This window comes from Pogona vitticeps, chromosome 1 (assembly GCF_051106095.1).
Source record: "Pogona vitticeps strain Pit_001003342236 chromosome 1, PviZW2.1, whole genome shotgun sequence".
Classification (NCBI taxonomy): domain Eukaryota; kingdom Metazoa; phylum Chordata; class Lepidosauria; order Squamata; family Agamidae; genus Pogona; species Pogona vitticeps.
The window spans coordinates 7,151,019-7,167,248 of NC_135783.1; positions in this window are offsets into that span (position 1 = coordinate 7,151,019).

Genomic DNA, 16,230 nt, shown 5'->3' on the forward strand with positions numbered 1-16,230 from the left:
ATTCTCATCAAACCTGCAAAAAACACAGTATATTACATATGTGAATTTTTTCTGTGCAAATGTTATTTGTTTATTTATTTGTTTGTTCATTCGTTCGTTCATTCATTCCTTTGTTAAATTGTTCATTCGTTCATTCATTTAAAATGTATTTACCCCACCTTTCTCCTCAAAAGAATCCAAGGTGGCTTATATCATTACGAAGACAATATTTAAAAGTTAAAAGCAACAAACATACAAATATTTAACAAGAATTAAACACGTATTACATTAAAAACGGTAATAAAACAATTTAGCCGCCCTGAGTAGACATGGTCTAGAGGGGCGGGGTATGAATTTAATAAATAAATAAATAAATAAATAAATAAATAAATAAATAAATAAATAAATAAATAAATAAATAAATAAATAAATAAATAAATAAATAAATAAATAAATAAATAAATAAATAAATAAAACCCGACTCTAAAAACACATTTAAAAGCAGCAGAGCATGACAACCTTATCTGAAAGAACATCTTTCAAATGAGACTATTCAAAAAAGAAGGAGAGACCTAGCAGGACAAGAATGTAATAAACTCCAAGGAGCACATATGCAACATAGTGGCTAGAATCCTGTTGAATCCTGCTAAGTCACACCAAAGTAGCCCTATTGGATCAGTGAGGATTTGGGGATTCTGATTATTCAAATGGGCCAACTCTAGTTGTGATTTACTATACTGAATCACGTTGCAGCTATGGTACACCCATTTGAATCCCTGCAACTTACAGAGGAATTGACTCATCAGATCCCCACTGATTCAGTACCTACCCTAGTGCAATTTACTATGCAAAGCAATAAGATTTCAGCCTTTGTATAATAAACTATAAATGGGAGCTACTGACAAGAGATTATTTGAAACAGGAATGTTTTGAAGGGTTGTAGCTTTCAGAGTTTTGAGACCTTGAGACTGATGAAGTCAGAGAGGGAAGTATGTGAGAGGTCTCAAGATGGAGAGAAACATGATTCACGTATCGTACTCTAGTTTGATTTACTACTCTAAGCACTAGGATTTCAGCCTATGAATCAAAGTAATTCATTGACGATTTTGTTCATTATTGGGAATATTTTCCTCAAATAATAGAAAGGAAAAGGGAATACAGTGGTGCCTCACTAGACGATGATAATCCGTTCCACTGAAATCGCTGTTTAGTGAAATCATTGTCTAGCAAAAAGCATTTCCCCATTGGAATGCATTGAAACCAGTTTAATGAGTTCCAATGGGGAAGAATCGTCATTGTCTAGTGAAGATCGGCCATAGGAAAGCCATTTTGCGAACCGTCGATCAGCTGTTTAAATAATTGTCTTGCGAAGCTTAGGTCCCAAAAACACCTGTTTTGCGAGCGCGGAGGAAGCTGTCAAAATCGTCGTCTAGTGAAAATCAGTTTGCGAAGCAGGGACCAAACATTGTCCAGTGAAATTCCCCCATAGGAATCACTGTTTTGCGAATCGCTATAGCGATTGCAAAAAGTAAATGTCTAGCAAAAAAACCCTGTCATGCGGGGTAACTGTCTAGCAAGGCACCACTGTACATAAATCTGACTTCACGTTCTGTTTGCATTCCTTCCAGAACCAGGAAATAACATGTCTATCTTTTGTCATGGTTGTTGTTGGTGTTGTTGTCATTGTCATGCAACAAGGCCACCATGATGTTGCATTTCAGAAGCAACAGAATGAGTAAGAATCACATGGTTTTGTGCTGTAAGAAACAATGTTTTCATATTGTATGGAATCATGTGGATGGAACTATGCCATGCATCATGGATGACATTGTCAGCCACAGCCTTGTGTGTGTGTTTGTGTGTGTGCGTGTGCGTGTGTGTGTGAATGAAAAGCTTCCTATTTCCCTCTCCCACCTTCTGAGGATTTCCTTGATCGTGGGTCAGCCTTCAGGAGCCACAGAGTTGGACAGAGAATGATATAAATGCAAAAAAATAAAAATAAAATCCCCAATGACAGTTATGATTTCCCAACTTTACATAATTCTGTAGTCCATTCTGGAGCTCTTAAAGGCTTACCTAAGACCAAGAAGCTCCCCAAGAAACTTTTAGTTCCCTGAAAAGTGCCCCAGCATGGCCTTAGCAGATGACATTATCCTAGCTGTGTGGTGCAATTCCACAACAAGATTCCAGTCACTGCATTTCCCCTCTTATTTTTAATGTTCTTTTCACGTATTTTTAGAAGTCACTTGAATGGATTTTTCTGCCCAGTTTTATGTCCTTCTCTTTCTCATCCCAAAGTTTGCTTTGCCTCCTGAGTAATAAAGGTTTCTGGCAGCAACTGGTTTTTTGTGGAGACTTTTTGATGAGTCAGTAATGAATAGCTTCGTAATTTCTGGTCCTGTGGACTTTTTTTAAAAGGGAGGGAGACTCTTACAGAAAACAACATAAGATGCCTTCACCACACGTTCCCTGGGGGGCGAAAAGTGACTTGCAATCATCTCCAGGGACACAAACGGCACCTATCTCTTTGCAGACTTCTGCTGTCGTTATCGCTTCCAAAACACAGGCGTATCCTTGAAGGAGAGAGAGAGAGGGAGAGAGAGAGAGAGAGAGAGAAGGGAAAACCTTAAGATATTCCAGCATCTTGCCGCATCTAGTCCAGATATACCAATGATCTTTCATTTCTGCTTCTCCTATCTGTCTAATACTTTCTAATACTAGTATTCCTCCACATGTTTCTAAAGCTGGGATGTAGAGGTGGAAAATGAGTATGACATGGACAAGAAGAAAAGGACATGGACAGGAAGAAGGGCAGGGAAAAAAAAGAACCATATAATTTTTGAGGGAGGGTTCAGAAGTCAGTGAGCACGTAGTTGTTGAGAGAACACTATGCACTTTGGAAAGATGCTTCATTGTTAATGGCAAGTCAGACCTCACCAGCCTTGTTCTCCACAACAGAATGTGGCTATGCATTCAGAGGTACACTCAGAGGGGCAGTCTACCCCCCTCATCTGCTGATGGCAGCAATCCACAGCACTATGAGGTTTTTAAATATCCATCTGCTTCACACCCCTAGGGACATGGTGGCGCTGCGGGTTAAACTGCAGAAGCCTCTGTGCTGCAAAGTCAGAAGACCAGCAGTCGTAAGATCGAATCCATGTGATGGAGTGAGCTCCCGTCGCTTGTCCCAGCTCCTGCCAATGTAGCAGTTTGAAAGCATGCAAATGCAAGTAGATAAATAGGTAGCACCTTGGTGGGAAGGTCTAGTCGCGCTGGCCACGTGACCATGGAAATTGTCTATGGACGAACGCTGGCTCTACGGCTTGGAAATGGGGCTGAGCACTGTGCCCTAGCGTCGGACACAACTGGACTAAATGTCAAGGGGAACCTTTCTGCTTCACTTCCAATAATACAGCTGGAATCTGTCTAGACCGGTGGATCCCAATCTTTTTCAAGTCAAAACTAAGGATGTTGGCAAGCCTTGGCGTCCATGTCCCAAATTCAAGTCCCAGTCTTTGGTACAAAGTCCTGAACCCCGAGCCCCAAGTTCGATTCTCTATTTAAAAAATAAGCATTTTCCCCAGAAAATAAAGGAAGAGATGGGTGGGTTCTAAGTTGAGTCAGAGCGAATGAAAAACAAAAATCCACATCCAGTCCAAGTCAAGTCATTTGTCAGTGAATAGAGAGGTAAAATTTCAGAAAAATCTCCATTTTTTTCCAGAAAAAAGTGGGGAAAATGTGGGGGGTTATTTTCTGGGAAAAAAATACTACTCTTTTATATGCAGATGATGTTGTACTTCTCTCATTAACCTGTGTTGGCTTATGGCTGTTATTAAGAGCCCTGGGCAATTATTGTAAAACTGAGGAGTTAGTAATTAATTATGATAAATCAAAAGTCTTAGTGTTTACTAGGAAACGGATCACACATAAATGGCAAATAAATGACCATCCAATTGAGCAAGTTAAATCTTATAAATACCTGGGTGTGATCTTCCAGTCCTCAGGATCTTGGAAGGTTCAAATATCCAGCACTATTGCAAATGCTCAGAGAAGTTTTAAGTCACTCATACATTTTTTTCTTTGCAAAAAGAGGTCAGCATATACCATCAGCCATACAGGCCTTCAATGCCAAGGTGTTAGCACAGATGTTATATGGTGCACAATGGTGTAGTTACAGAAATTGTATTGCAATGGAGTCCACTCAAATGAAATTTCTGAGAACTATTCTTGGACTCCCAAGTTGTGTGCCAAATGCACTTTTACGACTAGAAACAGGCCAGATGTTGATAGAGTCTCGGGCATGGATACTTAAGCTGAATTTTTGGCTAAAAATGTTTTTCACCCCTGTGGGGTTGGCTCCCCTAGTGCTAACTGATAAGTTTCAGTCCAGATGGCAAAGATCTATGAATGAGAAATTAAATAATTTGGGCTTCTCGAGAAGTGCTATTTTGTTCATGGGCTATACAAAAGCAAAACAGGAACTGCACCAGTGCATCACAGACAATGAGCTGCAACACCATGTCAGCATAGGTACGACCCAACCTGGCTTTAGAGATTATGGTCAGGCATTTTTACCTGCTAGCTATTTGAATATTCTGACCCTTCCAAAATATAGAAAAGCTTTTACACTGGCAAAGTTTAATGTACTTCCTTCAGTCCTGCTGGAAGGCAGATACAAGAACATTCCCTCTGAAGAGCGCTTATGTCCTTGTGAGGCTGGAATGGTGGAGACGGTTGGCCATGTTCTGTTGTATTGCTTCTTCTATACTGGTATCCGTGACACTTTTATTCGTCCAATTTTTGCAATGCATCCCCGGTAGAGATGATGAGTACTATACATGTTATCTGCTGGCAGACCAGTGTCCATCAGTAACGATTAAAGTGCCTAGCTTCTGTGCAGCGGCACTAGTCTGCAGGCGAGAAATGGTGCCTTAATCCTGTAGATATATACATGTATGTATTCATATATGAATATGTATGAACTGAGGTTAGGGGTATGCTCCTAAGATTTATTTACGGATTTTGTTCCCCTAAGAGTCTTCTGCGCATAATGTATATTATAGTTGTATTGATTCTGTTTATTCTTGTGCGGTTGTTCTGTGTTATTCACATCTGATCTGTTGATCGTAATAAAGTATTCTTCTTCTTCTTGAAATTTTACACATTAAAATACATTTTTTCAGAATAGAATGCCAACCGAAGATTTGATGTGAGGGTTGGACTTGCCTCTAGGCAACCAGCCATCAAATGTGCAGCTCAATATTTATCAGATGCAACCTCATGTCATTCTTGGCTGTCAGTCTCGGCAGCTCCTGACACTGCATCTGCCGTCATCGGTTCAAAACCGGGGAAGGGAGAGGCCAGAGGAGATTAAATGTGGGGAAGAGAAGGCAAAGGATTTCAAAGATGGGCTGGGGAGGGGCACAAAAGGACATTACGAAACCCCGGGATGGGAAAAAAAAACCTTCACATAGAGCGGATCCACCTCAGAAAACTGCATGGAGCTTTTTGTGCATCCACTGCAGCAGAGTTTATTTTTGTGTCTCCCTCCTTGCAGGAGAGTTGATGTCCGGAGGACTGCTTGTGTTGTTGTAGATCAAAGATCTGAAGTCATGTTGCTGGCCTCATTGGTGGCAGATGAAAAAGTGGAAACAGTGGATTGATCATTGATGAAATCAGCCAACTGGTGACAAGCTGACCAATTTCCTATTCTATGACAAATGTGTAATCATAAACTGAATAGTTATAAAACTAGGTAATCGTTAATCACAACATTATGGGGTTACTTGTACCGTGTCCATATGCATGTTTTGTACAGCTGGAAAGAACAAAGTAAAGCTGGAAGTAAGTAAAGACTGAAAATATGCCTCTTAGTAGGCAGAACATACAATTAGATAGTTAGACAGCAAACTTGGGTTTTCAAGATCAAAAGTTCCTTTTCAGTGCTGTCATTCTATACTTCTTATGCATGTCTTACCAGTAGAAGCCAAGAGAATCCATGGAAGGATAACAATTGAAATCCTGGTAGTCTTCATGATGATTGAGATATCTGAAAAGCAGAACACTTAGCTATTTATAGATCTTTGTGACACACTTGTCCATAAGCTTTGTGCATTTATGTTCCCGATGGAAGACATTCCACTTTCATTGCTTCTCAAGAAATCATGATATACAGTGGTCCCTTGACTTATGAACTTAATTAGTTCTGGAACTGCATAAGTCGAAGCACCATTTCCCACTGAAATGGACTGAAATGCAATTAATCCATTCTGGGCGAAGAAAAAAATAACAAAAAATAAAAATAAAAATCACTGCAAGACCCATTGGAAACGTGATTAATCCTTTCTGGCCAAAGGAGAGGGGGAAAGAAAAGCAATCAAGCATGCAAGATCCATCGGAAATGCAAAGAAAGCAAAGCAAAAAAGCAAGCACAGCACATCGGAAATGCAAAGAAAACAAAACAAAAAGCAAGGGAAGCATACAAGCAACCAAACCCCGCAAGACCCATCGGAAATGGGGGGAGATCCAAAAAGCAACCAAACTCCCAAGAGCCATCAGAAATTGAGGGAAAAGCCCAAAAAGCAAGCAAATGCAAGATCCATCGGAATTTTGGGGGGGGGGGACTCTAAAAAGAAACCAAAACCCCCAAGACCCATCGGAAATGGGGAATAAAAACCCCAAAAGCAACCCCCCAAGACCAATTGGAAATGGGGGTGAAAACTCCAAAAAGCAACCAAACCCCCAAGAGCCATTGGAAATGGGGGGAAAACCAAAAAGCAAACAAAACCCCCAAGACCCATCACAGCACAGAAAGATAACCCCCCAGCCCAAAACTACACTGCAAAACCCACCCAGAACAGTTTTTTAAAAAGCAGAAAGCAGCACCTTACCTTACCAGGCAGTCTGAAGCCACCTCTGATTGCACACTCTCTAACTGCTGGGGCGAAAGAGCTACAAAGAAGCAGCCTCTTTGCCACCAACAGCAATTTGAATTTCCCACCTTTTTCCCTGCCTTTTTGTGTTCGTAACTGGAAGTTCCGGCCGCAAGTCGAAGCAAAATTTTGCGGCTGGAGCTGGTCGTAACTCGAAATTGTTGTATGTCAGGACATTCATAAGTTGAGGCACCACTGTACTAGGAAGACTAAAATATAGGACATGAGACAGAAGATATTCAGGGTTCACTGTATAAGAAACATTGTTTTTTAAATTATTATTATTAAGGTTTCTAATCCCCCTCCCCATTATCTGTTGTTACATTACACAGCTTAATCAGGTAAATGAACTCAACTGTAGAGTACATGCAGATAAGTACAGAAGGGACATCAGCTGCTTTAGAAATGCAGTTGTTCAGGTCCTTTCATCCTGTAGGGAAATTTTTGAGATACAATGCAAAGATAGCAACAATAAAAATAATTTTACTAGGTTGAAACAGGAAGAGGAACAGCAAAAGGACAGAGGTCTACTTTGTGGGGAAGTAAAGTCTACTTTGTGGAGTAATAGAGGTCTACTTTGTGGAGAAGAGGTAAAAATGTGACATACTAACAGAGAAAAGATAGATCTGCTGAACTTACCTTACCCAAGAGTGTAATAGATTTAAAGAAACATTGGTATTCCCTACAGTTAAAACATTTCCCCTCCCACAAAGTGATGTCCTCAGAAATCAGACATATTAAGCCCCTTTATGCCTCTCAACAGTCTGTAGCAGAACACAGCACGCTGATTGCAAGATTACAAATGAGTAAAATCACAGGCTATATGACAAACAAACATTGCTTGTCCTGTAGAGATGACCTCTTCAACCATCGGGATGAACACTCCATCTTGTTGGACTCTTAGCCTTCTTACACAAAGCAAAGTGGTTCTTGAAGGCCTGTCAAAAACAGAGCAAATGGTGATGATGAAGGGAGGCTGCAGACCAAAGAAAGTAAAGAGGTGTGATGCTACAATGCTAACGATACATTGAAGTCTTCAAGGTTGGACAAACTGCACCCTAGTATGCTAGAGGAATATGCCAAGAACCTCCCACAGCCTCTGCTTATAATTTTTAAAAAGTACATTGGTGCTTCGCTTAACGATTACCTCGTTAAATGATGAAACTGCTTGACAATGAAGTTTTTGCAATCGCTTTTGCGATCGCAAAACGATGTTCTAATAGGGAAAAATCGCTTAATGATGATCGGTTCCCTGCTTCAGGAACCAATTTTTCACTGAACGATGATTTTAAAACAGCTGATCGGCGGCTCCAAAAGAGCCGCCTCCTGTGCAAAATAGCTCCTCACTGTGATTTAGGATGGATTCCTCGTTTTACAGGCACCAAAAATGGCCACCCCTATGGAGGATCTTCACTGGACGCTGAGTTATTTAGTCCATTGGAATGCATTGAACCGGTTTCAATGCATTTCAATGGGCTTTTTCGTTTCGCTTGACGAGGATTTCGCTTAACAGCGATTTCAACGGAACGAATTATCCTTGTCAAGCGAGGTACCACAGTATTGGAAAAGCGAGGAAGCACCCTGTATGTCTTTATTCTACTTCACACAATTATTCATCCCGTCTTCCCGAAGTGAAGAACTCTTGCCCAGACAACCTGATGATGGAATTTGTAAAGATTTTAGGACAAAAGATAAGGCAGTTAACCCTTTCAAAAGAAGCCATCTGTGATCATAAAGAGCTAGCACAAGTTTTTTCAAGAGCACAGCATGCCAGTCGGGCTAAACTTGAGTGAAATCCAGGCTGATATGCCAATGGAAGGCTTAGATCAGAAGAAAGGAGAAGGGTCATTTTTTTCCTGCCTCAGGCAAATCTATTCCACAGTGTTGGTCAACATTCCACACAGCCAGTGAGATGCTACAAGGGGCAGAGATAAAGGAGCATTTTGATAAGTGAACACAATGGCACACCAACAATATTGGATATGCCTTATCTTCTGTGGTTCTTCCTCAATGCACTTAAGAAAAATTAAGAGTCTGAAGTCAAAGCTGCCTATTTTGACTTTCTGTTGTTGTTGCTTCTACCTGTAGGCTAGACAACTCTACAGTTATGTGGGCTTGCATTTGTTTGATGGTTCTATCAGAAGAACAGAAGTGATCTACTTTGAATCTGGTGTAAGGTGTGGAAATTAGGAAATATATTGATCCCCATTTTCTTTTCCAATACTGTGTTCCTCTAGAAGGCCTTCGTAGCTCCAGAAACTCAGAATCAACATTCTTTGAAAGGAATGCCTCCCAAAACATTGAGCATCACACCTGGGAAAGTTGTCTCCCTCGTCCACATGAAGGGAGATCACACAGTGAGCAAGGACGCAAGAAAGACCCAACCTGAGGCTTGGAGCCTAGAGGCTGGCAAGGGAAGTAACAATGGTAAGATAAGGGCTGTGTCAGCATTCCAAGACATAAGAACATCAAAAGAGCCCTGCTGGATCAGGCCAAGGGCCCCTCTAGTCCTGCTTCCTGTATCTCACAGTGGCCCCACCAGAGAGATGCTTATGAGAGCTCACCAGACAACGAGAAACCGGTCTCCTGATACCCCCCCCCTTGCATCTGGCATTTGGAGGTGCCGTTCTTCAAAGCCTGGAGTTTGTACATCCCAATCATGGCTTGTCACCTCCAGAAATCTGTCCAATCCCCTTTTAAAGGCATCCAGGCCAGGTGCCATCACCACATCCCGTGGCAAGAAGTTCCACAGACTAACAACATGCTGGGTCATGTCTCTTCTCACTCTCCCAACACTCAATTTGAGTGGATGTCCCCTGGTTCTGGTATTGCATGAGAGGGAAAAAAACTTTCCTCTATCCACTTTATACATCTCCTGTGTAATTTTATACATCTCAATCATGTCCCCCCTCAGTTGCCCTTTTCTCTAGACTAAAGAGCCCCAAACACTGTAGCCTTTCCTCAGAAGGGAGGTGCCCCGGCCCAGTCATCATTTTAGTCACTCTCTTCTGCACCTTTTACCTTTTCCAGTTCCACGATGTCTTTTTTTGAGGTGCGGAGACCAGAACTGTACACAATACTCGAGGTGCGGCCTTACCATCATTTTGTACAATGGCATTGCAAGTTGGCTGTTTTATTTTCAATTAAATGATACCTAGCATGGAATTGTCCACACACTTCCACCACACCTGGGTTGACACTTTCCTCAAGCTGTCCACTAGCACACCTAGATTTCTTTCCTGATCCATCAAGGACAGCTCACAACACCAAATGAATCATGTGAATATGGGGCGATCACATCCACAGTATGTCTTTGTCCTTTGTTAAAGATGGCCATTGTCCAGAGTAAGGCAAGAGGAGTTACAAGGTCATACTCCCGGTGCCTCGCAAAGTAACAACATCAGAACACACATATATCTTTAGGGCAGAATAGCTTACAGAAAATTAGGATGTGTTGTTCTGCATTCACCAACATTGCACCAGGATTACATGATCAGCTTTGTTTTGAGAAGAGCCCGATAGAGTAGGTATGCTCTTCTGTGTCAAATTGAGTGGCTTTTCTTTCTGGTCTCTGACCAAAGTATTCGATCTTGCAAGACTAATGCTCTCTTTTAAGGAACTTATCTTCGTCCTTGCAAATTCATTGTGTGGGTTTGTTTCTCTTTCCGGACCTTGACAGAGGAACAAGGGGGCTAAATTAAATTTTATTTCATATTTACAACAGTCGTGGCATCTGGACGCCTTGTGTTTCATGGGTACAGTGTCAGTCTAGCTTCAAGCCTGGGTCAGAGACTGATTTCTTTTGGCATGGTGGATGATTTATTCTGGGAATTGGACAAAGTGGGGATACCTCTGCAGGTTCTGCTGGATGTTTCTGGTAATATTTATTTATTTATTTATTTATTGGACTTATATACCACCCCATAGCGCTACAAGCACTCTCCAGGCAGTTTACAATTTTTTAATTATACAGGCTACACCTTGCCCCCCCCAGCAAGCTGGGTACTCATTTTACCGACCTCGGAAGGATGGAAGGCTGAGTCAACCTTGAGCCGGCTACCTGGGATTTGAACCCCAGGTCGTGAGCACAGTTTTAGCTGCAGTACAGTGTTTTAACCACTGCACCACGAGGCAGTTAACCATGTATTTTGCCTCTGCTAACTGGAATGGAAGCCATCTTTCATGATGTTTATAGCCATTCCATGAGACGTGAATTAAGACTTTGTTATTAATTGAATCCGTTTAAATGCTGTGAACATTGATCTGAGATATCCCTCCAAGTTCTCTCTGGTCTGCCAAATTTAATGCATACATTTAGTATCTAGCGGAGATCAACCCAACGCTTATCTCTTGTCCTTCTTCATCATGGACCTCAGCCTAATTGCTAGTGCTCACTAGATCCAGTGTATCAGCTGCTGACCAGGGAGTCAAAGTTTAGGTAAATCTCATTGGTTCTGAATGTCTTCTCTGGTTGGGTTCAGAACATTTCTTTTTCTTGTCCCAAGTTGATAATGGACTAGATAAAGAAAAGAAACAGAATTTTTTTTAGGGGTGGGCCATTTGGATTTCCCGGCACGTTCCATTCTGGAAGTTCTCCATGACAGGCAGGCCCCTCAATGAGGCTCACCTTGGAGAAAAGTCTCGACTGGAAAGCTGTGAGGTTTAGCTAGGGCTAACTCCACTCAAGCTTCCTGTTCCTGCCCCAGGGCTAACTGGGAGCTTTCTTTCTGAACAGAAAATTGGATCTATCATTCAATAGATAATCAAAGTTTTGTCGTTTAGTCGTTTAGCCGTGTCTGACTCTTCGTGACCCCATGGACCAGAGCACGCCAGGCCCTCCTGTCTCCCACTGCCTCCCGGAGTTGGGTCAAATTCATGTTGGTAGCTTCGATGACACTGTCCAACCATCTCGTCCTCTGTCGTCCCCTTCTCCTCCTGCCTTCACACTTTCCCAACATCAGGGTCTTTTCCAAGGAGTCTTCTCTTCTCATGAGATGGCCAAAGTACTGGAGCCTCAGCTTCAGGATCTGTCCTTCCAGGGAGCACTCAGGGTTGATTTTCTTAATCAAAGTTTAGCTTGGCCTATTTCCAAACACCCTTGTGTATATCTATATATAATATATAATATATACATAACCTACATACGTGTACAAATCCACAGTCATCAGGGCATTGGGAAGTGGGGCAGCCAGATCAGTTCTGTATTGGTAAGTTTGGTTTTTTTTGGGGGGGGGGGAGTCAAAGTGAAATCTAGCTATTTCTCAAACACTAGAGATTAATGGTTTTCCTAATCACAGAGAGCTAATTTCTGATCTGTCAGAAGTTGTACATCTGGGCAGAAAACGGTTTCACAAATCAGGAATAAACACTGAAACAATGAGGAGCATCCAATTATTCAGAACTTTGCAAGGTAAAATAAATTTTAGAAGTGGCATATGTGGACACCCCTTATGCACACAGTCTCTATTCAAGAATGGAATGGGTGTTTATTCAAAATTCTATCCATTTTTTTTCCACAGTAGAACAGCCGTTGTCTTGAGCTGATAACATTTCCTGCTGCCCAAGTGATGGTGATTCTTGAGAAAACCATCAATATTCTCGAACTGAGGAAAGCTGCTCTCTCCAGTTTCCGACCTGACATCTCATTTCTGCCAAAAAGAAAAGTGTATATATTTCATTCATGACTTCCTTTCGTATAGAGGCCCCAACGGTAAAAGTAATCAGCACAATGCATCTTTAAGTGGGAAAACACATCTGTGTATCCTCTACTCAGTGGTCCCCAACCTTGGGCCTCCAGATGTTCTTGGACTTCAACTCCCAGAAATCCTGGCCAGCAGAGGTGGAGGTGAAGGCTTCTGGGAATTGTAGTTCAAGAACATCTGGAGGCCCAAAGTTGGGGATCACTGCTCTACCTTGAAAACCCTGAAAAGGGTTGACATAGGTCAAAATTTAAGATGGGGACAAACTGCCAAAATGGTTGACGAACCGCAAACCACGTATTTCCCGCCTGTGAACCAACAAACCATTGGTTGGCCAGTTGGCCAGTTTTTTTTTTAATTAGACAGCCCAAGGCCATCTTTAAAAAATAAACGCTCAGACCCGCCCCACTCCACCCCACCCCCTTCCCCCATTCCTTCCCACTGCCCTGTCACTTCCCTACCTTGGTCGCTGCCGTCTGCGCCCATCATCCACACCGCCAATACACACTGCCTGCCGTGGCCTTTATTGCTGCCTCCCCTGCTATCTGAGTGAAGCACAGCCTGCTGTCTGAAAAGCCGGGCTGCCCTTTGCAAAGATGGTGGCTACGGCTTCCCTTAGGGCAGGGAAGCCACCCCACCGGTGCCATCTTTGGAAAGGGCGGCCTGGATTTCCATAGGGAAGGCTGTTTGGCGGGCTGATCAGCCGAGTGGGAAGGCCATAGGCAGAGAGAGCTAGCCTTCCCTCTATGCCTACGGGGGACAAATGAAATGGAGAAATATTCATCCTTTCATATTAATTGGGGTCTCTGGAATTGACAAATACGAAGGGATGGATATTAAACCAATTTTTAACAAATATTGTGATTCATTTTTTTGTTCGCCCTCATCTCTAGTCAGAATAGATTTAATGGCACATCATGTTTATGATTATATATCTAGTCATTGAAAATGAAGTTCTGTTGAGATCTCAAAAGAGGAATATGTAAATGTCATACCATTTGGCACAGCAGTTTTTTCCTCCCTTGCAGTAACCTAGCAGTGAATGCCCTTCGTTGGTCATATCACATTCCTCGTCAGTGCAAAAACCCCATACTTTGTGAGTCAGACATTCCCTTTCAGTCATGATTGGCACAGAACAGTCATAACCTGGGGGGCAGGGAGAGAAGGAATTACATTAATTTCATTATTGCATTCATCACCACCACCATCAAGCCACAGAGCTGGAAGGGACCCTATGGTTCATTGAGTCCAGGCCCTGTCAAGAAAGCACCAAGGGGAACCAAACTCTCCACCTCTGGACTTAAACCATCAAGCTATCCAGCAGTTCCATAGACACGCGGGTCAAATGCCTATTCTCCCCACAATGCCTAGAGAAGTAACATGTAACAGAGAAAGCAAGATCTTCACCTGCTTGAAGAAGGACAGCAAAGATGGGGCCAAGCAGGCCTCCTATGGGAGGAAGTTCCAAAGTCTGGGAGCAACCACAGAGAAGACCTTCTCCCATGTATGTATCCACCAAATGTACCTGTGAAGATGGCGGGACCAAGAGAGAAGCTTCTCCTGATGATCTTAACAGTCAAACAGGCTCGTAAGGGGAGACGCTTGGGATCAAGCCAATAAGGGCTTTATTGGTTGGAACCAAGACCTTGAATTCAGCCCAGAAATGGATCGGCAGTGGAGTGGAGCTGCTGTAGCAAGGGGGTTGTGTGATCCCCGTGACAATCAGCTATCTGGATGCTGTATTTTGGACCTACTGAAGTTTCCAAAAACTTTCCACAGGCAGCAAGAGGCTGTGAGAGTTGCATCCCTTATCTTCAGAATAAACTAATTATCCTCTAAAGGTCTGACTAAAAACCCCAAAAGGGAATCAACACTTACCCAACATCCCTTGAGGCATATTGTATCCAAACATAACTGGACAGATTCTTGTAATGAATGTTGCATTGATGGAACCCAGTATGATCAATAACTTTTCCTGCATGTCTTTTAATGGTCTGCAGCGATCCAGCTAAGCCCTTTTAGTTTGATCCAGGGAATATCCATCACCAGCTGGCCACCTAGACAGCCCTGAGCCCCCTTTCACGGATGTAATTCCATAACACATCTCTGAATATTATCGATGTTGGCATGCATCTTACCTGGACAGCTCAGAAGCACCCATGAAAACGCAGTGAAACACATGAAAACAACAGCAGGTGGCATGTTTGAAATGTGATGAAGTTAATAACAAGAACAGAAAAAGAATACCAGTTCAGGAAGTCCTTGAAAACAAGCAGCGTAGCAATTGACAACACTTATGATTGGCTGACACAAAAGCCCTCCCTGCTCATTAATACTTCTGCCCCAAGGGGACTAATGGTAGAAGTCTTTGGTGCATGCATTCTCAATGGGACGTGGCATGCTGGAAAGCAAAACCATTATGTACCACTTTGCTAAATATGTTTTTAGGGTTCAGTGGACTGGAAATGTGTCCCATTTAAAATTGTTTTAAGGGTTTTCTTGTTATTGATATTTTATTCCCAACTTTCCATTAAAGTCCAGTTTTATGAAGTGAGCAGAAGTCTCTGTAACTTCCTTCCTTCCTTCCTTCCTTCCTTCCTTCCTTCCTTCCTTCCTTCCTTCCTTCCTTCCTTCCTTCCTTCCTTCCTTCCTTCCTTCCTTCCTTCCTTCCTTCCTTCCTTCCAGGATAGAAATCTTTGGAGCATAAATTGTCAAACGGATATGGTGTGCTGGAAAGAGAAACTGATATATGTTTTTAGGGTTCAGCAGTGACCCTTTCCAGGGTTTTTAGATAGGGAATAGAATCATAAAATCATAGAATCGTGGAATAGTGAAGTTGGAAAGGATGTATAAAGGCCATCAAGTCCAACTCCCTGCTTGATGAAGGGATACAAATTAAAGGATATCTGCCAGGTGGTTGTCTATGTTTCTCCTCAATGATTCCAGTGTTGGAGCCCTCGCCACCTCCTGAGGTAACTGGTTCCACTGTCGTACTGCTGTAAGAGTTAGAAAGCTTTTCCTGACATTCAATCAAAATCAGACTTCCTGTAACTTGAGCCCATTGTTGTGTGTCCTGCTCTCTGGGAATACTCAGAAGTGGTTTACCCTTCCCTTCCTCTTTTTCCAGGATAATCAAAGTCCCAATTTCTGGCTCTGCAGCCAGATACCTAAACCACTGAGCTATCCAGCCAGCATGTATAAATATCAAAGACATGTATTTGCACGCTTCAAGTCTAAGGAAGTAGATTTTGATCTACAGTTCCGGCCACAGGAAGGATGTTGCAACATCCTTGAATTGTGAAACCGGCTTTGCCCTTTATTCGGTTCGGGAGGACGTAAGCCAGCTCTGGCCACATGACAAAAAGGAGGAGGCTAGTGTTGTCTTAAAAGAACTCTAGCCCCCAAAGTGTCCTCCTTCTCGTTCAGGCACCCACCCACCCGCCGTCTTCCTAGTGTAATTTATGGTTGCCTTTATGGGGCCGGATAGGAATTTTTGACCTCTATCCTGATTGGCTATGGATGGAGGGATTTTCCGCCTATCCCACACTAGAGAAGGGTTGTTGGCATTTGTTTGGTGGTTATTCTTGGTCACACTGGTGGGTAATGCGGGAAAAAACTGG